The following is a 25,233-nucleotide window of genomic DNA, read 5'->3' as shown; positions in this document are numbered from 1 at the left end:
TTCTCAGGTATTAGAGATTTTGAAAGCAAATGAAGTCATTCCAGGGGCGCTGGAGGATTTCTATTTACACCCTTTACCACACCATTTTGAAATGTGCTGTTGTAACCCTTGTTATTAGCTTTTTAATTGTCTGTGTTCCAAATGTACTCTGCAAGTTCAGTTTTCTGTGCTTTGGGATCTCAGAAGCTGGATCCAGAATAACCTGACCATTGGAACAGAATGTACTCTGAAGCTTACCTTTCCATTTCAGGGAACTGAAGCAATGATAGATAGTCTATCTGAGCTTGTTTGAAATCTGTTTGTTTTCTCCCTTCAGAGCATATCTCCTTCCAAGTGACTGTCAAAAGTCTCTCTTTGCTGGAATTTCCAACTGCATGGGAAAGAGCCTCTCTCACTAGCAGTCGTGAAAGTCCTGGATCATACCTTGGTTTCATCTGCTCTGGAGGTAAGTGCTTCTCCCATGGTTCTCAGCTATTCCTCATGTCGAGCCTCAGTCACGAATGCTACTATGTTGTTGGAACCTAGCGCAGGGTAGGCACGTAGTCAGTGCCGATAAATCTTTGTTGAAAGGATAGATAAAATGTCACTTTGAGCATTAAGACGTGTCTTCCTCCTCTGAAATTCATTACTTCCTTTCACTGAGAACCAATGGCATTTTGTCCATAGCCTTATGAAAGCTTTTTTTTAAACACCTTCTTATAATTATTCATTTATGTATCCATTTTGCTCATTAGACTGTGATCTCTTCATGGGAAAAAGAGGATCTTGCCTCATTTACCTTGGTCTCTGTAGTTCCTAGCACAGTGCCGGTCCAGAGTAGGCAGTGAATGTTTGTTGAAGGAACATATCAATAAAAGTAAAAATAAGTCATGGAGTTAATTTAGGAACATATACAACACCTCAGAGATTTATGAGTCATCTGTGGAGACCTCTCAACTTCCCCAGTTATTATTGATCTTATTTATTCACTCACACATTTATTACTAAAATATTACTTTGCACTTATTTTGTGTCAGGCTCTGTTTTAGGTTCTATGAATCCGGTGCTGTATAATACAAATTTCCTAGCTCTATGGGGCTTACATTCTATTGAATAAGATAAATAATTGAAGTTTGGTGGTGATACATTCTGAAAGAAAAGTTAAGCAGGGTAAGAGGACAGAGAATGGCAAGGACATGGTATTTTAGACAGAAGAACCAACGAAAGCTTCTATAAATACATAATATTTGAGCAGAGACTGTAAAAGATTCATGAAGTGAATAGGTGCCTGCAGGATGGGACAGTTCGATGGGAGAATGCAAGTGGGGAATGGGGATAAAAGAGAAAAATAGATAGATAAATAAACAAAAAACAAGAGAGGAGTCTTGCATAGACCAGTGGTAATAAGTGCTATAAACTGAGAAATATGATTAACTCAATCCTTGTCATATAAAGAATTTTTAATGAATGTTGTAGCAGTACACACAAGACAGGAAAACCTATTTATGCTACAGAAGGCAATCCTTTGATTATATTCTGCTTTAAATAGGTATTTTATTCTATGAGCAATTAATCCTGAGGAAGGATGATGAATTGCAATTATTTCCTTGTTCTCCATAATGCAGAGGACTGTAAGCTCCTCATCACATTGACTCTGTACTCTCCAAACACAGGATTTTTAAAAAAAATGTGTGTGTGTGTGTGTGTGTGTGTGTGTGTGTATTTTTTACTGCTCATTGGTGTATACAAAGAAACTAGGACATCGCCTTACACATAGTAGGTGAAAAACACAGTTGAAGTATAATTGATATGTAACATTGTATAAGTTTAAGGTATACAACATGTTGATTTGATACATATATATACTGTGTTATGATTATCACTTTAGCTTTAGGTAACACCTCTATCATATCACATAATTATCATTTCTTTGTTGTGGTAAGAAGATTTAAAATCTAGTCTTAGCCGTTTTGAAGCATATGATTAGTATTGTTGACTATAATCACTGCGTTGTGCAAAAGCTCTCTAGAACTTGTTCATCTTCTAGTTGCAAATTTGTTCCCTTTAACAAAATCTCCCTAATCCACCCCCACACACCCCTCAGCTCCTGGTAACAACCATTCTACTCTCTGTTTCTATGAGTTTGTCTTTTTTAGACTCCATTGTTACATGAAAATTATACAATATTAGTCTTTCTCTGTCTGGTTTATCTCACCAAGATAATGCCCTCGAGGTCCATTCATTTTGTCACAAATGGCAGGATATACTTCTTGCTCATAGATGAATAATATACCATTGTGTGTGCGTGCGCGCGCACACGTGCGCGCGTGTGTGTGTGTGTGTGTAAAATCACCTCTTCTTTACCCATTCATCTATCGATGGACACTTAGGTCATTTCTATATTTTGGCTATTATGAATAATGCTGCTGTGAACGTGGGAGTGAAGATTTCTTTTATTTAAACAGGCAAGAAAGACTTTATTCATGACAATTGCAATAGGGGAGAGAGGTCAGGACTGAGTCTGAACTCAACTCTTGAAGCAGAATTGATAGAATTTTTAAAAATTTATTGGGGTGACACTGGATAATAAAATTATACAGGTTTCAAGTGTGCAATTCAATAATTCATCATATATATATTGCATTGTGTGTTCACCACCCGAAGTTAAATTTCCTTCTGTCACCTTGTATTTGACTCCCTTTACCCTTATCTACTTCCCCCCTACTCCTCTTCCCTCTGGTAACCACTAAACTGTTGTGTGTGTCTATGAGTCAGTCTCTGCTTGTCTCGTTAGTCTGTTGTTTTTAATTTTTAAACCTAACAAAGCATGTGAAGGACCTATACACTGAAAATTATAAGACATTATTAAAAGAAATTGAAGAAGACACAAAGAAATGGAAAGAAAGTCTGTGTTCATGAGTTAGTAGAATCAACAAAGTGAAAATGACCATATTAACTGAAGCATTATACAGATGTAATGCAATCCCCATCAAATTCCCAATGGCATTTTTTAAAAGAAATAGAACAAAAAATCATCACATTTGTATGGAATTACAAAAGACTCCGAACAGCCAAAGCAATCCTGAAAAAAAGGACAAGGCTGGATGTATCACTCAGCCTGACTTCAAATTATACTACAAAGCAACAATAATCAAAAGAGCATGGTATTGACAGAAAAACAGACACTCAGACCAATGGAACAGACTTGAGAGTCTAGAAATAAACCCATGTAAATATCAGAAGTTATCTTTTCAATATCCTGTTTTTATCTCCTTTGGATATATACCCAGAAATGGGATTGCTAGATCATATGGTCATTGTATTTTTAATTTTTTTTTAGGAAACTTCATACTGTTTTCCATAATGGCTAAACAAATATAAATTCCAACCAACAGTGCACAAGGGTTTCTTTTTTGTCACATCCTCACCAACACTTGATATCTCTTGTTTTCTTGATGATGGTCATTCAAACACATGTATTCATATAGTTTTTTTAAATAAATAAATAAATAAATAAATAAATAAATGACAATTCAAATGACCAGATTAGACTAATATATTTTCAAAAAAATATATTCAGAATCTAAGACATCTTCTTAACTCATTTGAGCAATACCAAAGCTTTGGTCTGTCTAGGCTCAGTGTTTTTTCTTATTTTTTAATTAAATTTATTGGGATAACACTGGTTAATAATATATAAATTTCAGGTGTAGAAGTTTATATTACAACATCTGTATACTCTATTGTACCATATGACCCAGCAATTTCTCCTCGGGGTATCTACTCCCAAAATTTGAAAACATTTATTTGTAAAGGTGTATGTGCCCCTATGTCCATTAAAGCGTTATTTACAATAGCCAAGACATGGAAACAACCTAAGTGTCCTTCAATGAATTATTAGATAAAGAAGAGGTTGTACATATATACAATAGAATATTACTTAGCCATAAACAAGAATGAAATCTTACCCTTGTGACAACATGGATGGACTTAGAGAGTATTAGGCTAAGTGAAATAAGTCAGACAAAGACAAATACACTATGATTTCACTTATATATGTAACCTAAGGAACAAAATACACAAAACAGAAGCAGACTCATAGATACAGAGAACAAACTTATGGTTGCCAGATGGGAGGGTGCGTACAGAGGATGGGTGAAAAAGGTGAAGAGATTAAGAAGTACACACTGGCAGTTACAAAATAGTCATGGGGATGTGAAGTACAGCATAGGGAACACAGTCAATAATATTGTAATAACTATGTATGCTGTCAAATGGGTACTAGACTTACTAAGGGGATCATTTCATAAATTATGTAAATGTCTAACCACTGTGCTATACACCTGAATCTAATATGAAATAATATTGAATGTCAACTATAGTTGAAAAATAAAAATATAAAATATAAATTTTGTAAAAAAATTTCAAAAAGTACCAAAAAAAAAAAAGAAAAAAAAAAGGCGATTCCTTTAGGATCAGGAACAAGACAAGAATGCTCACTGTTGCTACTTCTATTCAATACAACAATGGAAGCCCTAGTCATGGGTACTAGACAATAAATTATAAAAGGCATCTAAATTGGAAAGGAAGAAGTAGCATTATGTTTGCAGATGACATGATAATATATGTAGAAAACCCTAAAAATTAAAAAAAACCTGTTAGAACTAAAAAATAAATTCAGTAAAGTTTCAGGATACAAAATCAACGTAAAAAATCAGTCGTGTTTCTACATACTAATAATTAATCATCCAAAAAAAATTAAGAAAACAATCACATTTTCAATAGCCTCAAAATAATAAAATTCTTAGAAGTAAACTTAACTAAGGAGGTGAAAGACTTGTACACTGAAAGCTACAAACCATTGATGTAAGAAATTAAAGGAGACACAAATAAATGGGAAAAAATCCCGTGTTCACAGATTGGAATAGTTAATATTGCTAAGATGTCCATACTACTCAAAGCAATCTATGGAGAAAATGCTATCTCCATCAAAATCTCAACGGTGTTATTTACAGAAATAGAAAAAAAGTCTTAAAATGTGCATGGAACCATGAAATACTAAGAATAGACAAAGCAATATTGAAGAAGAACAGAGCTGGAGTCACCACGCTTCCTCATTTCAAAGTTACAGTAATGAAAACAGTATGGTAGTGGCACAAAGACAGCATGTAGAACAATGGCACTGAATAGAAAGCTCAGAAATCAACTCACATATGTACAGTCAGTCAATTTTTATCAAGGGTGCAAAGAAACACAATGGAAAAAGGGTAGAACTCTTCAACAAATGGTATTGGGAGAAAACTGGATATCAACAGCCACCCCCCCCAGAAATTGGACCCCTACCTTCCATTATATACAACAATAAACTCAAAATTAATGAAAGACTGAAATGTAAGACATGAAACTGTATAACTCCTACAAGAAAACATAGGGGAAAAGCTTCTTTATATTGGTTTTGGCTATGATTTCTTGGTTATGATACCAAAAGTACAGGCAACAAAAGCAAAAATAGACAAGTGAGACAATATCAAACAAAAAAGATTCTGTACAGCAAAGGAAACTATCAACAGAATGAGAAGGCAGCCTACAGAATGGGAGATGGTACTATCTGATAAGGGATTGATTTCCAAAATGTATAAGAGATGCCCAAAGCTCAATAGTAAAATTTTTTTAAGAAATAAAAACTGATTAAAAAATGAGCAGAGGACTTGAACAGACATTTTTTTTCAAAGAAGACACACAGATATTTAAGGTATGTAAAAAGAACTCATGATCATTAATAATCAGGGAAAGGCAAATCAAAATTACAATGAGATTTTAACTCACACCTGTTAGAGTAACTGTTGTTTAAAATAAATAGGAGAGGGTCATCTTGCTTTCAACCAAACACGAAATCTCATAGGATTTTAAATGGGAAAGATGTTAAAATATGGACAAGATAAAATAATACTTGGTGAATTTGCAGCATAAAACTAGGTTATGCCAACACTATACTGAGTACCAGTGTTCTGTCAACTTGGAAAGATTGACATAAGTCTTATCCTATTTAACATTTTTTAATCAAAGATGAATGAAGACATAGAATGAATATATATCACTTTTGTATATGACCCAATGCTATTACCATAGAATAAAGGTTTATGTTTTTAAAATGATCTTAAGCATCTGAAGTGGTGTATCAAAATGAACGAGATTAAATTTAAGAGATATAAATGTCACCTCCAGAACTTAGGCTCAATATTCATGTATGCACGTTCAGGAAGAAGAGAAATTGCCAGAACAGAGCAAACCTCTTTAAATGGCTCTCAAAAAACTTACAGGATGGCTATAGCAGGTAGGCAAGCCTCAGGATGTCATGGTAAATACAGATCACTGAATTGTAGAAGAGTGAACTTGTAAAACTTACAAAACAACATGTTTAACTGCTCCTCTAACAGGTAAGAAAACTGAAGCTCAGGGAGGGGGCAAGAATTGCCCAAAGTCATATTTTGAGTCAATAGGGGATTTGAGATTAAGATTCAGACTTCCAAATTCCCAGAGCAGTTCTCCCCTTCCCAAACCTCACCCAAATTCACTTCTGTACCTTAGATGAACAGTATTCAGGCTGTTGTGTATCTTTTGAGAGCATTTAATGCATATGTTCATATATGGTACTCATATAAAATGGGGTCTGTAATCAGCATTGTATTTTTTGTATTGTTTTGTGATACGATTTGTTCACTTAACCATATATCTTAAAGCTCTTTTCATGTCAATATATACATAAAGCTGCTTCATTTTTTTTCAACAGCTACATAATAATCTCAAGAATAGCTATTTCTTGGTTTGTTTGGTTGTTTTTAAGCCCTTCCCTTGTCGATGTACTTTCAGAGCTCTTTCTATTGTACTGTTCTTCTGGCTTTTTTCCTTTGAACTCCAATCAGTCCTTAGCTGCCATGAAGTAATTTCTGCATTGCTAGGACTTAGAAATCTAGTGGGTGCCTGCCGAGATGTATGTGCCCGGAAGTTTTGCTCAGAACTAGGTAAGCTTTTGTATATGACTTTGAGGTATGATTTTATAATGATCTGTGTTCCTATTTAGTCAAGTGCCCAGACTTCTGATATTTTTGACAAACTTTCCCAAAACAAATTTCAAAAGAAGTCTTTTGACTGTAAACTAACATTGAGATTTTCTAGAGGGTCCCTGGAAATTCTCAAAGGCATTGTCTCTCTCCTTATAAGAAGCAATATGTTAAACTGATTAGGCTTATTTGAAATTACATGGGTAGCATTGTCAAATAAGAAGTAGCATTAAGCCTTCTTTATATTGTTTCTATATATGTATACAAGTGTTTCTGAAATGTATGAAATTCCTGGAAATCTGATATGTCCTGACATAAAATGTAGTCTGCCATCAAGACTGAGGCTCACACTGAAAGGACAAAACCTGAATATTAAAGAAATACCCTATCTGACTTTCATGCAAGGCAGCAACAACAGAATCTATAGAAACTGTGGCACACATGCATGCAGCCCATTCTGCTTCTGCAAGGAATAGCTCCTCGGTGCTGGGCTTTAACCATCCCAATGTCCAGACACAGTCTGCTCCTAATCAAAGAAATTAAAATGAGTAAATGATGGCTGTAATATTAAAGGAACAGTCGGGGCTATGGGAAACCCAAGACAGCCACCTGTTTTTTCCAGGCTCCCTGGCAAATTCTATTTTGTGATTTTTCGTTCCTTTACCCACCACAGTGCAACTAAGATGGCTCAAGTTATGAATTGACATTTGTTGGGAGAACTGAAAAATTGCAAAAAGAGTCTACCAGCAGTGTTCGACCTGCCAGGCCCATAATCCTGGAAACAATTGTTATTATTCCCAGGGGCCTTAGACCTCTTCCCTCTGAACCCTTTGAACGCCTGCAGCTGGACTCCATTCAACTGCCACTTAGCATGGTTTATCAATACGTTATTGGTATTTATGTATGTTTACCAGGTGGGTTGAAGCCTTCCCTTGTTGCAAGGCTAATGCTCTGATGGTGGCAAATAAACTATTAGATAAAGTTTCCTCAAACTTTTTAACTTGACAAAACTTCTGGAATCCCCTGGCTTTAAGATATTACCTCTTTGGTCTTGCTGACTGTTCATAGTACCCTCTTTGGGAAACAAACTCACTCCACATGAGAGAGTCAGTGGATGGCCAATGTCCATTGGTATTCAAACTTCTGCTGATTTCCTGTTGTCTAATATAAGTGTGACCAACTACTGTGAGCCTTTAATGTCTTATGCCCAAGCATATCATAAACAGGTCAAAGAACTTTTCCCTGGCCCTAATCCAAAGGACCCTATTGGTCACAGTCTAGAGCCTAGTGACTACCACAGACGAGGAAAAGGAGTAGCTGACATCGAGGTAGACTGCTTCCACCCGAGATGGTGGATGAAGTCTTCCTACTTTGGCTAAACATGAAACCCTTTCTTCTTTTTTATTTCCTTTACTCTGACATTGCCCTGAAAATATAACACTCTCTCTTCACATCAACATTTTCATGCTTATCTAGAGCCTAGTAAGGTGATGCCAACTTGGCACTCTGTGATGATCTCTGAAACCTATGACCTTAACTGAATATAGACTTTGAAAAAAATGCCTGAAATTTCTTCCTACTCCCCTTTCTTGTTACTCAAAAGTAGCCTCAAGCAGTTGCTGCTCCATGTACTCTCCCTCTGACCTGAGACATGGTGCCCAAGAAAGGTCCTTCCTGGCACCAAGGGACAAGGGTACTAAATTCAGAAAACCTGACTCTTGATCAGCAATGTTTTTGAAAACAGGGGTTACTATTAAAAAAAAATAAAGGATACCTCAACTACAATTGGAGCTAGTAAGGCCTATAGAGGGAGCTCTCACACCCTACCACTTGAGGTCAATTACCTTAAACAGGAAGACGACAATTATAGACCCCAACTGGAAGAGACATATATTGCTCCCAACAGGAAGTGTAGCTACTTCAGTACTCTAGCAGGGCGAAGAAAGGTTTTCTTCTTACCCAGTAACGAGTCTTGCTAATGTAAAAATCACAGCTCAGGCGATGAGAAGTTGTCATCACTTGAACTCTTACTTTCCTCCAATGAACTTTCATTTTCTCCTTGCTGATGACTTTCTTGTCCCACCATCCTTTCTATAAAATCCTTCCATCTTGTATCACACCTGGGAGTATCTCTTTGGTTGCTAATTGAGGTGTTACCTGATTCATGAATCATTTAATAAAGCTAATTAAATCTTTGAATTTACTCAGTCAATTTTATATTGACAAAATGAAACAATGAAACAGGGAAATGACATAAGCCAAGATCCAAATAAGAAGAGCAAGCCACATAAGTGCCTGGGGAAGAACATTACAAGAAAGAGAAGGAGGTAACTGGAGCTCAGAAAGTGAGGGGTTAGGGGCTGAAATGAAGCAAGCTGGAGAGGGAGGCAGGAGGCAGGGCTGGAGACAAAATAAGGACTTCATTTTCTGCCTCAGTGTCTTTGCATTTGCTGTTCTCTCTGCCTGGAATGCCCTCCCCTCCCCACCCGCCCAGATACCTGCAAGCTTCACTCTTCATCTCCTTCAGATCTGCTCAAATGTCACCTTCTTCATGAGGACTTTATTGACCATCTTATTTATAATTGGAACATTTTTGCCTCACACTTCCAATCCTTCCGCTGTGCTTTTTTTCCCCCTACACTATTTATCACCATCTGGCATCCTATGTATTTTATTTATTCATTTGCTCACTGTCTGTTTCCTTGCACTAGAATATAAAATTCCCAAGGGCCATAATTTTTAGCTTTTTGGTTCAATGCTGTAGACTCAGCATCTCAGTGCCTATCCGAATGAATGTTTACGGTAAAGAGGATTCTAAAAGGGACTTCCAAGATTGCTGGCCCTTGGCGTGCAGCTTCCAATAAAACACTAATCTAGGCACTCCTGTGAAGGGATTGTAATAGATGTAATCGTAGTGTCAAATCCATTTACATTAAGAGGGAGATTATCCAGGTGAGTTTGACATGAACCTTTCAAAGCAGTGTTTGCTCCAACTGGTAGACAAGAAAGCCAAAGACTCAAAGCACACTAATTATCTGAAGTGCTATCACTGGCACATCCATAAACTGGAGGGGAGCTACGAGTGGTCCCTGGCTGACAGACAGGATGGAGACAGTCCTACAGTAGTTCCACAACTACGAGAAACTAAATTATTCCAACAACAGGAATAAGCTCGGAAGGAAAAAATTCCCCAGAGACACTGGATAAGAATTGCCACTTTGAATTCAGCCTTGTGACAACTCTGAGCAGAGAACACGGCTGTACTTTGTCCAGACTTCTAACCTGAAGAGCTGTGAGCTAATGGATGTGGCTTCAAGTCTCCAAGTTTGTGGTAATTTATTACATAACAATAGAAAACTAAGCAAGCATTCAGTAAATCTTTGCAAAAGGATGAATTTATTTTAAGAGTAATGGGAAACCACCGAAGAGTTAAAGCAGGGAAGTGCCATGCAAAAATATATATATATTTTTTTTTCTAAAGAGCTCACTTTGGTTACTATGAGGAAAAAAGGATTAGAGAAAAGGCCAGAGAAGGTAAACTTTAATTTCCAGTGTGGCTCTTGGAACAAAGTTGCTGCCTCTCTATCTGCATCGCTGTCCCCTAGAAGTAAAGTAGCCTGTGATCATGGTACTAATACAGCTTCTGCACTTTAGTTTTTTTTATTTAAAAAATATAGCAACAGTCATGTTTATTCCAAATATAATTTTTGAACACTTACTGTGTTCAGGCACTGAATTAGACAAACAAGACAAAAGTATCAGCCCTTGTGAAACCTACATTCTGGTGGGGAGATGAATGATAATAAATAGATATAAATAAAACTTTGATTAGTAATATATGAGAAGTCTAAGTAAAGGAAACTGTGCAAAAGCCATAAGGATTGCATGAGCTTGATGGGATCAAAGGATAGCATAACAAAAAGCTAACATACTTTGCATATACTGAATGAGAAGGTGAATGGTGCAAGATGAAGCCAGAGATGTGTGCAGAATCCAGGTTATGCAGAGTCTTCTTGGTCACAAGAAAAGAAGTTGGGGCATGAGCTGGTAGTCCAAAATAGATACGTATATGTGAACTATCACTCTGTGTTGAGGTGTGGCAAAGTCTGGTGTGTATGGGACACAGAGGAGAAAGGTGAAGGTGAGATGAACATAGTCTCTGTCCTTTACGAAGAGCATAAATGCTCTGATCAGAAAAGACATTGCTTGACTGGCTCAATGTTTCTTCCGGTGAAGGTGCAGTGGCACAGAGGCATCCTGAAAAGGCCACCTATGGACAGACTGAGAATGTTGCTCAGGACCTCGGGGCTCCTCGGATTGAAAGATCATTCTCTTCAAGAGTTGTACCGGCAATATGAGAGAGACTTGAAGAAGCTCTTGGCAAAATGGGAGACCTCCAGGCACCAGGAGGCCCCTGCAGACTAAGATTTGGAAGAAAGCTGGCATGACTTCAGCAGCCTTGCCAGTGAAAAGTCTAGTTAGGGCTATTTTCCCAGAGATGAAGGTGAGAAGTTCGACATCCTTTCCTTATGTGATGTAATTCAGGCTCTTTGTGCAGAGGTAATATCTCAAACATGACTTCCACTTGCAAATGTATTTTTTTCCTGTACAAGATAGCAGGTGAAGGACTCTATACTGCTCATCTCAGGGTCTCTCATTTCGCTCCACCCAGTGGAGCCGGGCCCAGTGCCAACAAAGCCAGGTGTTTTCCATCCATAACTAGAACAAAAACATAATCCCATATCCTGAGATTTGCTTTGAGACACAGAGGACCTCTCCTTTCTCCCCATTTCAGAGTTGGGCCCATAATCATAGGCCATAGGCTTTACAAAAACCTCTCTCTCGTAAAGATTCCTGAGAAAACAGGAATCCCAGGTTATCTGACCTTTATTCCCACCTTAGAAAATGTCTCTGGAACCTTTGAAACCTTGATGAAATCTTCGGTAGCTCCCTCTGTTGGCTGGAGACTTAAATTCACCCTTGAGGGAGGAGGTGAGAGGTGGAACCTGGAAGCAGAGCAGCAGAGACTGGCCACAGACTGGATGTAGAAGCAGTAAAGAAAGCAAGAAAACACCAGCCAGGAGCACAGCAGTGGTCTGGAGGGAGCTTGCTGGCGGAGGTGATCAGAAGTAAAATGGCCAGTACATACCAGTACAATATGTATTCTTAAACAAATATCAGAAATTATCTGGGGAGGAGAATCCAGTAAGAGATATGACTTCCACGGAAATCCATTATAGAAGCCACCCCCCCCCCGAGGACAATGCCCTATGAAGTAGGGAAGGAAATTGGGGTTCAGAGTGACAGACGAGTACAGGCTACTGTGGAAACTCATTATTGCCATGGAGCCTGAAGTGGCACCACTTCCTGTCTTGCTCTTACCACCATTTACACTAGTTACCAGGTGATTTGTACCATCTGACATCTTAGTATCATATCCTTCCCATGAAGAGCTCACACTGAAATTATTCTAGATACAGCTGTATTGAAAAATAAGGTAAGGCCACAGCAAAAATAACTAGACTACTTGAAAGGTAATACTTCGTAAAAGAGATCCTGTTTTGCTTCAGGATAAAGCTTCAGAATGTGATAACTTTTCCCATTTCCCCTCACCCAATCCCAGTACCAGGCCCCAGTTAAAGATAATTTTCTATATATAATAAAAAGGGAGAGAAACTCAGAAAGTTATTTAAAAGATTGTAAGCCTGCCTGAATCCTAACATATTCTAAGAGAACGTCTCAAATTATTTAAATGCAGATGAATTGAACAAAACATGGGCTGCTTGTTCCTTAAAACACATATGCATATCTTTCCCTTCCTCTCCAACTACAGAGAAAAGGACTCATGGCTAACGTTCAATCCTAAATATTTGAAAAAATAGGTCAAGATATTCTGCAAACCCCAGAGCTGGCCTGAGATATCTGTCCCTAATTAATTTATTGTGATTCTCATTAATGATAACAATAACGACATCTGGCTGCGCCCTTCCATCCTGGAAGACCCAAAGCCCTTTATGAGAAACCTTTATGGAGATGCATGCCTCTTTTTTAGCATGGATTCCTCCAGCTCCTAGGTTCCAAGAGACTTTCTGCGACTGTTGCAGGACTCTGGCTGCCAGCCCTGAGCCTTGAGCCCAGACGAAGTGCCATAGACTCCCTTGGGGCTCAGAGCAAGTCTTGGCTCCTGCGAGCATGGGAAGAACTCTGTTAAGGGTGAGTCCTGAGGCAGGAGTATTACAACCCTGTCTTTGAGACATTGGCCTGCCAAGTTTATTATTTTTTTCTAGGAGGCAAGAAAACAGCTTTTTATTATCGGCTTCCTCCCACTAGAATATAAGTCCAGCAGAGAAGAAAAGCATCTGCCTTATTTAAGGCTCTCTCTTCAGTTCCCAGAGTGCTGCCTGGCACACAGTAGTAATATTTATTGTATAAATATTAGAGTCAATATTGGTTCCAGTTCTGCATGTGAAGAGATTGGAAGTCACCACTCCATCTTAGCAAGTAAAAAGCAAAACAGACTGAAAACTCAACAATTTCTCTTGGATCTGTAAGAGAGGGAGGATGCAGGGAAAACTGCTGCTACCAAGACTGGACAAGCAGAAAGAATACAGAGAGTCATGGCTTGCCAAAGCAGAGACTCACAAGCAAAGCCCACAGGAACCACTGCAAAGGTAGGAAAACTTGAACTGTAACTGACAAATTGCTGAATGCTTACTATTTACAACTCTTAGAGTAAAAAACTCCATGGTGAGCCCGTCATGGGAACGGGGGCACAATTTTGTGAAATTTACTTCCAGGGGCTTGACCAGATTTTCACAGTAAATATTAAAGAAAAATTCTGCCTCCCCCATAGAACAGAATTGAAATCCCAGAAATAAAGCTACACATAAGTGGTCAACTAATATTTGACAAAGGAACTAAAAATGCTCAATGGAGAAAAAAAAAATGGTAGTGAGAAAGAGAATATCTACATGCAAAAAATTAAAGTTGGACTCCTACCTTACACTACTCACAAAAATGAACTTCAAATGGATTAAGGACTAAACTTAAGACCTATAAGTGTAAAACTTCTAGAAGAAAACATACAAGAAAAGCTCCTTGACCATGGTCTTGGCAATAATTTTTTTGGATATGACACCAAAAGCACAAGTAGCAAAAGAAAAAAATAAAAAATGGGATTAGATCAAACTGAAAAAAAAAAACAAACAAAACTTCTGCACAACAAAAGAAACAATCAATGAAATGAAAAGAAAACCTATGCAATGAGAAAAGAAAACTGCAAACCATATATTTGATAAGTGGTTAATATTTAAAATATATAAGTAACATACAAATCAATAGCAAAAAAATTTTAAAAACCTGATTTAAAAATGGGCAGAAGACATGAATAGACATTTTTTTCTAAATAAGACAAACAAATGGCAAACAAGCACATGTTTGACATCACTAATCAAGGTGATGCAAGTCAAAACTACAATGACATATCATCTCATATCTGTTAGAATCGCTATTACCAAATGACAAGAGACAAGTGCTGGTGAGGATGTGGCAAAAAGGGAATGCTTGTGAACTTTTGGTGGGAATATGAATTGGTACAGAAACTATGGAAAACATTACAGAGGTTACTCAAAAAATTAAAGATAGAACTGTCACATTATCTAATAATTTTAATTGTGGATATAAATCTGAAGATGATGAACTCGCTCTCTCAAAAAGCTATCTGCACTTCTGTTCATTGCAGCATCAATCATAACATACAAGAAAGACATGGAAACAACCTAAGTGCCTATCAACACATCAACAGATGACCGGATAAAGAAAAATGTGTGTGTGTGTGTGTGTGTGTGTGTGTGTGTACATACATATGTACCAGCCTATATATAAAAAGAAGGAAATCTTACTATTTGTGACAACATGGATGGACCTTGATGGCATTATGCTAAATGAAATGTCAAACAGAGAATAGAATGGTGGCTGATGGCAGCTGAGGCATGGGGAAAATGGGGAGATGTTGATCAAAGTGTATAAACTTTTAGTTATGAGATGAATAAGTTCCAGGGACCTGATGTATAGCATCATATAGTTAAAAATACTGTATTGTGTATTTAAGAGTTTCTCTGAGTGTAAATAATGATCTCATCATAACAACAACAAAATGGTAATTATATGAACAAAAAGATTTGTTAATGAAACTTGTTTTGGAAAACATTTCATAATATATACATGCATCAAATCAGCACATTGTACACCTTAAATTTACACAATGTTATATGTTAATTATATTTCAGTAAAACTGTAAAAAATAATCCCCTCTTGTTTACAGCAAGGGAAGGAAGAAATGAATGATTTTGAGATAGCTATAGCATTTTGTTCCTCATAACAAGGCATGCTCTCAGGAAAAAGGAGCTAACCAGAGCCTGACCTGCTCAAATATTATTGGAGCCTGATTGACCAGGGGGAAGGAAAATGTCCAACCCCAGCCCATGTTAGCTATCCTGTCCTACTTGAGGAAGGAACAAACTGAAAAACGTATACAGGGTTTATAATCCAGAGGCATAATCTCACTAAAAGATTGCATTCTAATCATAATACTATATAATGCTTCCTCTCCCCCATAAATTATCCTAAAGTCCTATTTACAGTAGTTTATTTTACCCAGTACATCATGTATAGCTAACAATAAAAAATATTACATGCCATACCAAAAGGTGAAAAATAAATTGCAATTTGAAAAGACAGAACAAGTATTGGAACCAGACATGGTAGAGATGTAATTATCAGACCAGGGATTTAAAGAAGCTACAATTAATATGTGAAAGGAGATGATGCATAAAGTAGACAGCATATAAGAACAGATGGGCCATGTAAGCAGGGAGATAAAAAAAAAAAAACTAAAAAGAAGTGAGGAGGAAAAGTTAGAGATCAAAAACACTGTAACAGAAATGAAGAATGCCTTTGATGGGCACATTAGCAGACTGGACAAAGCAGAGGAAAGAATCCTAGAAAATATATCAATAGAATCTCCCAAAACTGACAAAAAAAAAAAAAGAGAACAAAGATTGGGGGAAAAAGAAAAAGACCAGAATATCCAAGGACTGTGGGACAGCTCCGAAAAGTGTAACATATACATACTGGAAATACCATAGAGGGAAAAGAGAGAAAGGGATAGGAAAAGATAATTAAAACAATAATGACTATAATTTTCCCTGAATTAATTTCAGACACCAAATCACAGATCCAGGTAGCTCAGAGACACCAAGCAAGATAAATTCCCCCAAAAATCTACACCTTGGCATACAGTCAAACTACACAAAGTCAAAGAAATAATCCTAAAAGAAGCTGGAGGGGGAAAAAGAAAATTTAACTTACAGAGGAACAAATATAAGAATCACAGTATATCTAATCATTACATTGTACACCTCAAACTTACACAATGTTATATGTCAAATATATCTCAATAAAGCTGGGAAAAATAATTATATCTGACTTTTTGTCAGAAACTATGCAAGCAAGAAAAGAGTGGTGCCAAAAATTTAAGGTGTTGAGAGAAAAAAAAAACAACATGGAACTCTGTATCCTGTGAAACTGTCCTTCAGAAATGAAGAAACAATAAAAACTCTCAAACAAAATTGAGGAAATTGTCTGCCAGTAGAGACCTGCCTTGAATAAATGTTAAAATAATTTCTGGAAAGAAGAAAAATAATATAGATCAGAAACTTGAATCTACATAAAAGAATGAATAAGTGAAGGTAAAATAACTTTTTTTCCTTAATTCATCTAACAGAGAACACCTTTTTTGGAATCATAATAACTACAATGTATTTTATTATGCATGCTTATGGGACATGTGAAGAGAATAGCAGTGATGACACAAGGGATGGGAGAAAGGAAGTAGGATTATTTTGTTATTATGAGGTACTAACACTACCCATGAAGTGGCATAGTGTTATCTGAAAGTGAACTACGATTAGTTGTAAATACATATTGCAAACTCTAGGTCAACCACTAAATATGTTTGTGAAAGGGATATGGTAAAAACAGAAAGAAAATAGAATATGAAATAATCGATTAAAACCACACAATGCCTAAAAAAGTGAAGACAAAGAATAGAAAAAAGACAAGGGCAATGGATATAAAACCCATAATGAATCTGGTAGACATTAATTCAATTATATCAATACTCACTTTGAACATCAATGGTCTAACTGCACCAATGAAAAGACAGATTTTCAGAGTACATAGAAAGACTCAACTATATGTTTTGTACAAGAAATCTGCATTAAATATAAAGACACATATAGATAAAACATAAGTGGATGGAGAAAAATATACCGTGCTGACACTAATCAAAACGATGTAGCAGTAATAAATTTCAGCCAGAATAGACTTCAGAGCAAGGAAAGTTATCAGAAATAAAGAAGGGTATTACGTAAAAGAAAGAGGCTAATTCTCCAAGAATTTATAACAGTTCTTAATGTGTATGTGTCTAACAACAGACTACTGAATTACATGAAGGACTATATCAAACTGAAAAGTTTCTGCCCCACAGAAGAAATGATCAACAAAATTAAAAGGCAATCTATGGAATGAGAACAAATATTTGCAAACAATATAGCTAATAGGGGGTTACTATTCAAAATATATAAGGAACACACACACACAAAAGTAGCAAAATAATAATAATAATTAAAATTGTAATTATAATTTTAAAATGGGCAAAGAACCTGAATAAATATTTTTTCCAAAGAAGCTACACAATTGGCCAACAGGTACATGAAAAGATGGTCAACGTCACTAACCAAAAGGGAAATGCAAATCAAAACCACGATGAGATACCACGTCATCCTTTTGACAAGGGATGACAAATGCTGGTAAAGACATGGAGAAAGGGAACAATTTTACACTGCTGGTGGGACTTTAAATTGGTACAGCCACTGTGGAAAACAGTATGGAGGTTCCTCAAAAAGTTAAAAATAGAGTTACCATAGATCCAGTAATTCCTCTCTGGGAATATAACTAAATGAAATGAAAACACTACGTTGAAGAGATATCTGCACCCCCACATTTATTGTAGAATTCTTTACGACAGCCAAGACGTGGAAACAACCTAAATGTTCAATGACAGATGACTAGATAAAGAAGTTGTTGTGGAATATAATCGAGCCATAAAAAAGGAAATTCTGCCATTTGTAATAAGATGGACTGACTTTGGGGCATTAAGCTAGGTGAAATAAGTCCGAAAGAGAAAAACAAATACTGTATGATCTCACTTATATGTAGAATCTAAAACAAACAAATGAACAAACAAACTCATAGAAAAAGAAATTCAATTTGTGGTTACCAGAAGTAGGTGCTGGGGGAAGAAGATTGGGTAAAGGTGTTTGAAGGGTAAAAACTTTAGTCACAAGATAAATACGTGTGAGGGGCGTGATATAGAACATGACAATGATAGTTAACACTATCATGTGGCATATTTAGAAGTTGTTAAGAAAGTAGACCCCAAGGGTTTTCATCGCAAGGAAAAATAATTATTTTTTCGGTATCTATTTGAGATGATGGGTGTTAACTAAACTGGTAATAATAATTTCACCATATATATAAGGCAAATGATTATGCTATGCAACTTAAAATTTTACAGTGTTGTCTGCCAATTATATCTCAATAAAGCTGAAAAAAAACCTAAACATATGCTTACCATACAATCCCATGATTGTGCTCTTCGGTATTTACTTAAAGGAGTTGAAAACTTATGCAAACTTTATGGCAAAGATTTAAAAAACCATCTCAACTGTGTGAAAAAGACATGTTCTTTGTGTCATGGATTTCTTTCTTAAGAGCCATGGTTCTGAGATGTGAACGGACATAAGGATTCTTGGAATGTATTCGAAGGCAGGCTCCCAGCCCCTCCCGACCTACTGACTCGGATTCTCTATGGTGGATCCTGGCATCTGCATTTTGACAAGCGTTTTAAGTGATTCTGATGTATGTTCAAGTTGGAGGCTCCCTGACTGAAGTCTTAAAAGTAAAAGCAGTGTTTGTAAAAGAAGACATAAATATGGCCTATACTGAGTTTAGAGAAAGATCTTATATGAGACAGTTAATTAACAGACACTTCCATTTATAACTCAAAAGTACCTGGATGATATTTCCTGTTTTTGCTTTAACTCAGGGCTGTAATATACATTAAAAGTTGATATATTTGGGGGAATATGTTTAAAATTAATTTATATCAACATCTTAATTTCATAACATTAATATATGCACATCTATATTTTTATAAACTGCATTATTAAAATTAGAAATTGACACTTCAAATAAACAGCAGTGTTGGGGGGCTGGAGAGAGGTTTGCAGAAATGCTGGATGTGCTGGTAAAACCCAGTCTAGAATGCTGTTTAGCCACATTTCAAAGAGCTAGATCCTGTTGGAAGTAGCCAGGAAGGAGGGGAAAGCATTATTGTGTCACTTCCCATATACAGGCAAGAGGTCTGAAATGTCAGTGGCTCATGAGGGTGATTATATGAAGTAGTGGTAATAAAATGTAGAATTTTAGAAATAGGGAGGAGAGCATGTGATGAAAACTAGCTCATGTGACACTGAAAATTAGAAATTATGCAATAAGTACCTAACTCCAGTTCTAGAATCACAAAATCATATAAAACACTGTCGAGATTCTCCAGAAGTCATTTCATCCATGTGGCCATAAAGAACTGTCCATTAAATGAAGAATATAAATGAATAATGTATTCTATGCATTTGATTGGTAAAAATTAAAAAGTCTGACAATACTATATATTAGAGAGGTAAATTGTTTTAGGTTCACACAGTTTTGAAAATAAATATACTAGTTATGTGCAACAACATGAATAAGTCACATAACAATGTTAACAAAAGCAAGTCCACCAAACCAATATATACAGTTTCTATAAGGCTCAGTAATTAAAATAGTATGTTCTTGAAGAGGACTTCTAGAATGACAGAGTAAGGGTGAGGAGCTTGGTGGACCTTCTCACACAAACAACGATTTAATTGGCAGAAATGATTTTTAAATCTGTCAATTAAAGTCTCAGGTAACAGTTTTAAGGACATGCAACCAATATGGAAACGTTCATTGAAGGAAGTAACTCTATACATAGGTAAGAGCGAGTCTGGTATTCGAAGCACAACCTGCCCCCTATGCAGTCACTAAGCCTATAGTGCCATCTTACAGAAAGTGTGCACTGTGCCCACTCTGGGAGTGTGCTGCTGAGAAGGTGAAGGTTCTGCTCTCCCGAGTTCCCAGTCTGAAGCTACAGTCTCACTGCATCAGGGGCAAGCTGCCAGCAGCACTCCTTGGAGCCCAGTGCCACGTCGCTGAAACTGTCTCAGGCAGGCATAGCTGGGAGGACTAGGTGTTTGTGACCCAGTCATTCTGCACCTGTTTGGCCAAAGCTCTATCCCAGATAATGAGTACTACAGCCCCCATCATTTGTCCCGCCGCACTCTGCTCTTGGGATGAAAGCTTCACTCTGAAGGGGATGAACTGAGAAACCCAGGGCTGCTACCCATCCTGTACCAGCACCTACTTGTAGAGCAGAGATGGCACTCTGGGAAAAATGAATGTCCACCCTCGGCCTTGGTGTAGTAGCACAAGCTCTGCCCAGGGGTAAAGCCAGGCCATAGGACAAAGAGCTTTCCAGCCTCGCCTGAGGAAATGGACTTTATTTGAAACACAGAATGTAGAACCCCGGGACTATGAGCATTTCCCAAAACAATGGCATCTTGGCGAAGAACAATAAGAGGAGGCTGGAAGCTTTCTGAGAAGAAGCAAAAAAGCAGAGCAGTCAGAAGTTCAATATTGACAACCTGAGAGAGCACCTAGAAGAACCCACTGAGGAACAGCCAACTCTGGCTGTGGAAAGGCCACTTGTGTAATCTAGGCTGTCCTCACTCCCCCAGCCACACTCAGACCCATCGAGACAGGATAAAAGCTTCACCGTGGCTTGAACACAACCTCTGATCAAACACTGAGTGAACAATATGCTGCTCTGACCCAGAGTGGCATCTAGGAAGCCAGGTGTTAAAATAATATCATACTTATCACTGACAGTTTGGAAAACTGTATGCAAGCCCAAGGGTGTAATCGTGCCCTCTCTGGAGCCATAAGAGGGAGAACCTGCAAGTAACAGTTTCCTGGCTGAGTGTGTGGGGCGAGTGTGTGTGGGGGAATTCTATGAACTCTAATAGAAGCCTCCAAGTAGCATATATACAAAAGGAACAGTAAAGAATAGAAATTTAACTGTCAAGGGAGCTTAAGCACAACCTTTGACCAATAAATAATTTAGGTTGGTCCAAGACCAAACTGTAGGTAGCCAGGCTTAAAGGAAACCTGTGTGTGTGTGTGTGTGTGTGTGTGCGCGCGCGTGCCTGCGTGGTAGGGAGTGTTCTCAGCAGGGAAGGCAGTTATGCTCTACATTAATTGAAAAAAATATTTTTTAAAATTAATTCTCATCAGGGTTATCAGAAGCAGTTAAATGCAGGAGAAATGGAATTGCGAAATCAATTCAGCTAAGTCACAAAACAAACTAATAAACAAAATAGCAACAACAAGTAGGGGATGGGCTATGGGGGGTGGGATTAATGCCCAGAGTTGGTTAAATATACTATGTAAAATGTCCAGGTTTAAACAACAACAAAAATGAGATGCAAAGAAACAGGATTAGAGCGTCCCGTGCACAAAGGAAAAAAACTGGCAATGGAAACTCTTTGAAGGGGCCTTGATGGTAAACTTAGCAGACAAAGACTTTGAAGCAGCCGTAATAGATATATTCAAAGAACTAAAGGAAATCATTTATAAAGAATTAAAGAAAGATATGATGATACTATCTATCAAATAGAAGATATATATAAAGAAAAAGAAATAATTAAAAGTTTCAAATGTAAATGCTGGAGTTGAAAAGTATAATAAGCAAAATTAAAAACTCATTAGCAAATACACTAGCAAATAGATCCACCAACATATAAAAATAATTATAAACCATGACCAAGCAGAATTGATCCCAGGAATGCAAAATTGGTTTAATATCAGAACACCAATCAATGTAATATATTATATCCACAAGATAAAAACCCAAAATTACATGATTACCTCAATAAATACAGAAAAAGCATTTGGAAAAAAGAACCAACACCGTTTAATGAAAATACTCAAGAAACTAGTAATAGAAGGAAATGTCTTTAACCTGATAAAGAGCATCTATGAAAAACCCAAGAAAACATCATATTTTATGGTGACGGACTGGATACTTTCTCTCTAAAATCAGTAACAAGACAAGAATGTCCACTCTCACTACTTCCATTTAATGTTGTACTGTGTTTCAAGGTAGAGCAATTAGACAAAAGAAAGAAATAAAAGGTATCCAAATGGAAAAGAAAAACCAAAACAATGCCTACTCATAGATGATGTGCTCTTTTATATAGAAAATGCTGAGGAAGCCACTGAAAAGCTAATAAAACTATTGTTATTTCAGCAAAATTGAAGGATATAAGACCAATATAGAAAAATCAATTGCATTTTTATACACTTTGCAATCAGCCAATTGAAAATGAAATAAAGTGAACAATTCCATTTATAATAGCCATCAAAAAAGAAACCACATAGGAATGAATTAAACAAAAGAAATGCAAAACTTATACTCTGAAAACTACAATACTGTTGAAAGAAATTCAAGATCTAAACAAGTAGAAAACATCCTACATTCATGGATTAGAAGCCTTAATATTGTTAAGATGACATTACTCCCCAAACTGATCCACATATTCAACACAATCAGGATCAGAATCCCAGCTGACTTCCTTTAGAAATTGACAAGATGCGTCTAAAATTTATATGAAGTTTTAAGAAACTCAGAATATCTGAAACAATTTTGCAAATGTACACCAACTTGGAGGACTCACACTTTTCCATTTCAAAATTTATTGCAAAGCAATGGTAATCAAGACAGCATGATACAAACACACAGATAGACATATAGGTCAATGTAATTAAATTGATAGTCCAGAAATAACCCATAAATATATGGTCAACAGATTTTTAACAAGGGCTTCAAAACTATCCAATGATGAAAGAATAGTACTTTCAACAAGTGGTGCTAGGACACGAGCATAGCCACAAGCAAAAAAATTAAGTTAAACTCTTACATCATATGTTCTATAAAAGTTAAGTTAAAATAGATGGATCAAAGACCTAAGCGTAAGAGCTGAAAGTATAAAACTCTTAGAAAAAAACAAAAGTAAATCTTCATGACTTTGGGTTTGGCAAATGTTTCTTAGCTATGACACCCAAAGTATGAACAACAGTAGAAAAACGAGTAAGTCGAACTTCATCACAATCAAGAATTTTGTTCTTCAATGGACACCATCAAAGGAGTGAGAAGGCAACCCATGAAATGGGAAAAAATATTCACAAAGCATAAACCTTATAAGGGACTTGAATCCAGAATATATATGAAACGCATATAACCCAATTATAAAAAGAAAAATAATCCACTTAATAAAAGGCCAACAGTTCTGAATGGACATTTCTCCAAGTAAGAAGCACAAATAGCCAACAAGAACAAGGAAAGATACTTGACATTATTAGTCATCAAGGAAATGCAACTCAAAACCATAATAAAATATCACTTCACACCCACTCTAATGGCTATAATCAAAAAGAGGAACAATAAAAATTATTCGTGAGGAAGTGGAGAAATTAGAACTCTCATATACTGCTGGTGGGAATAGAAATGGTGTAGCCATTTTGGACAATAGTCTGAGAGTTCCTCAAACAAGTAAACATAAAATTACCATATGTTCCAGTAATTTCACTAAATATATACCCAAGAAAAATTTTAAAAATAACATGTTCACATAAACATTTGTATATGAATGCTCATAGGGGCATTATTTATAATAGCCAAAAATAGAGGAAAAAAACCCAAATATCCATCAATGAACAAATGATATAGTTATACAATAGAAAATTATTCACCCATAAAAAGTAATGAAGTACTGATAAATGCTACAACACAGATGAACCTTCAAAAATATGTTAAGTGAAGGAAGACAATCACAAAAGACCACATATTGTGTTTCCATTTATATTAAATATTCAGAATAGGTAATCCATAGAAACAGAAAGTAGATTAATGCTTACTTAGGTCTGTGTGTGTGTGTGTGTGTGTGTGTGTAGGTAGGAGAGTGCAGTGTGCTAGGCAAATAATAGCTATAGGGCCCAGATTTTTTTTTTTGAGGTGATGAAAATGTTTTAAAATTGGCTGTGGTCATATTTGCACACATCTGAGAATATATTTAAAACCACCCACCCTAAATGGGCATGTAAATTATATCTCAATAAAGTCATTTTAAAAACTTTTTAAAAGAAACAAATGTAAAATCTGGAGCTGAAAAATAAAATAACTAAAATGAAAAATTAACTAGAGGTGCTCGAAGGTTTATTAGAGTAGGGTGAATAAAGAATTGGCAAACTTGAAAATAGAGATTATCTAATCTAAAGAACAGAGAGATAAAAGTAATTCTCAGAAAGGAATTTATAGCTGCATCTAAATTTCAAAAAAGATTTGAAATCAATAATTCAACCTTCCTTAAAAGCAGGAAAATGAAGAATAAATTAAACCAAAAGAAGCAGAAGTCTAGAGTAGGAATAAATAAAATAGAGAATGGAAAATAAAAAAGAAGATAAAAGAAAATCTCTTTTTGAAAAGATTAACAAAATTACAAACCATTAATGAGGCCAACCAAGAAAAATATTAGTAAAATAGGGAATGAAAGAGGGGATATCACTCTCAATATGACAGAAATAAAAAGAACTATAAGGAAATACTTTGAACAACTGTACATTAAAAAATTTAGATAAATTAGCTGGAAATGACAAATTGCTAAAAGGACACAAACTACTAAAATACATATGCGTAACAAGGGGAGGTGATAATAAGTTTGTGGTAATTATTTCACAAGTTACACATATATTAAAAATCACATTGTCTATTTTAAATATATACAATTTTATTTGTCGAAATCAATAAAATATTTTTAAAAGGAAGAAACAAAAAACCTGAATATACCTATTTCAAGTAAAGAGGTCAAATTAGTAATTAAGACAAACTTTCCACAAAGAAAAGCCAAAACTAAATAACATTACTTATAAATTCTAC

General features: G+C 36.2%; 1 long non-coding RNA gene across 2 annotated transcripts in view; it reads left to right on the top strand.

Moving 5' to 3' along the window:
• The first annotated feature begins 222 nt into the window (after positions 1-222).
• Positions 223-25,233, top strand: part of LOC120599638 (uncharacterized) — a 158,707-nt gene continuing 133,696 nt past the window's right edge. For both annotated transcript variants that reach the window (XR_005651955.1, XR_005651956.1), the window contains exon 1: positions 223-445. This is a non-coding gene — a long non-coding RNA (uncharacterized LOC120599638). The remainder of the gene's footprint in view (positions 446-25,233) is intronic.

The sequence above is a fragment of the Pteropus medius genome, unplaced genomic scaffold, assembly GCF_902729225.1.
Source record: "Pteropus medius unplaced genomic scaffold, Ma_sr-lr_union100, whole genome shotgun sequence".
Taxonomy (NCBI): Eukaryota; Metazoa; Chordata; class Mammalia; order Chiroptera; family Pteropodidae; genus Pteropus; species Pteropus medius.
Note: the sequence above shows the minus strand (reverse complement) of the source record. Positions and strands in the feature narration are given on the sequence as shown.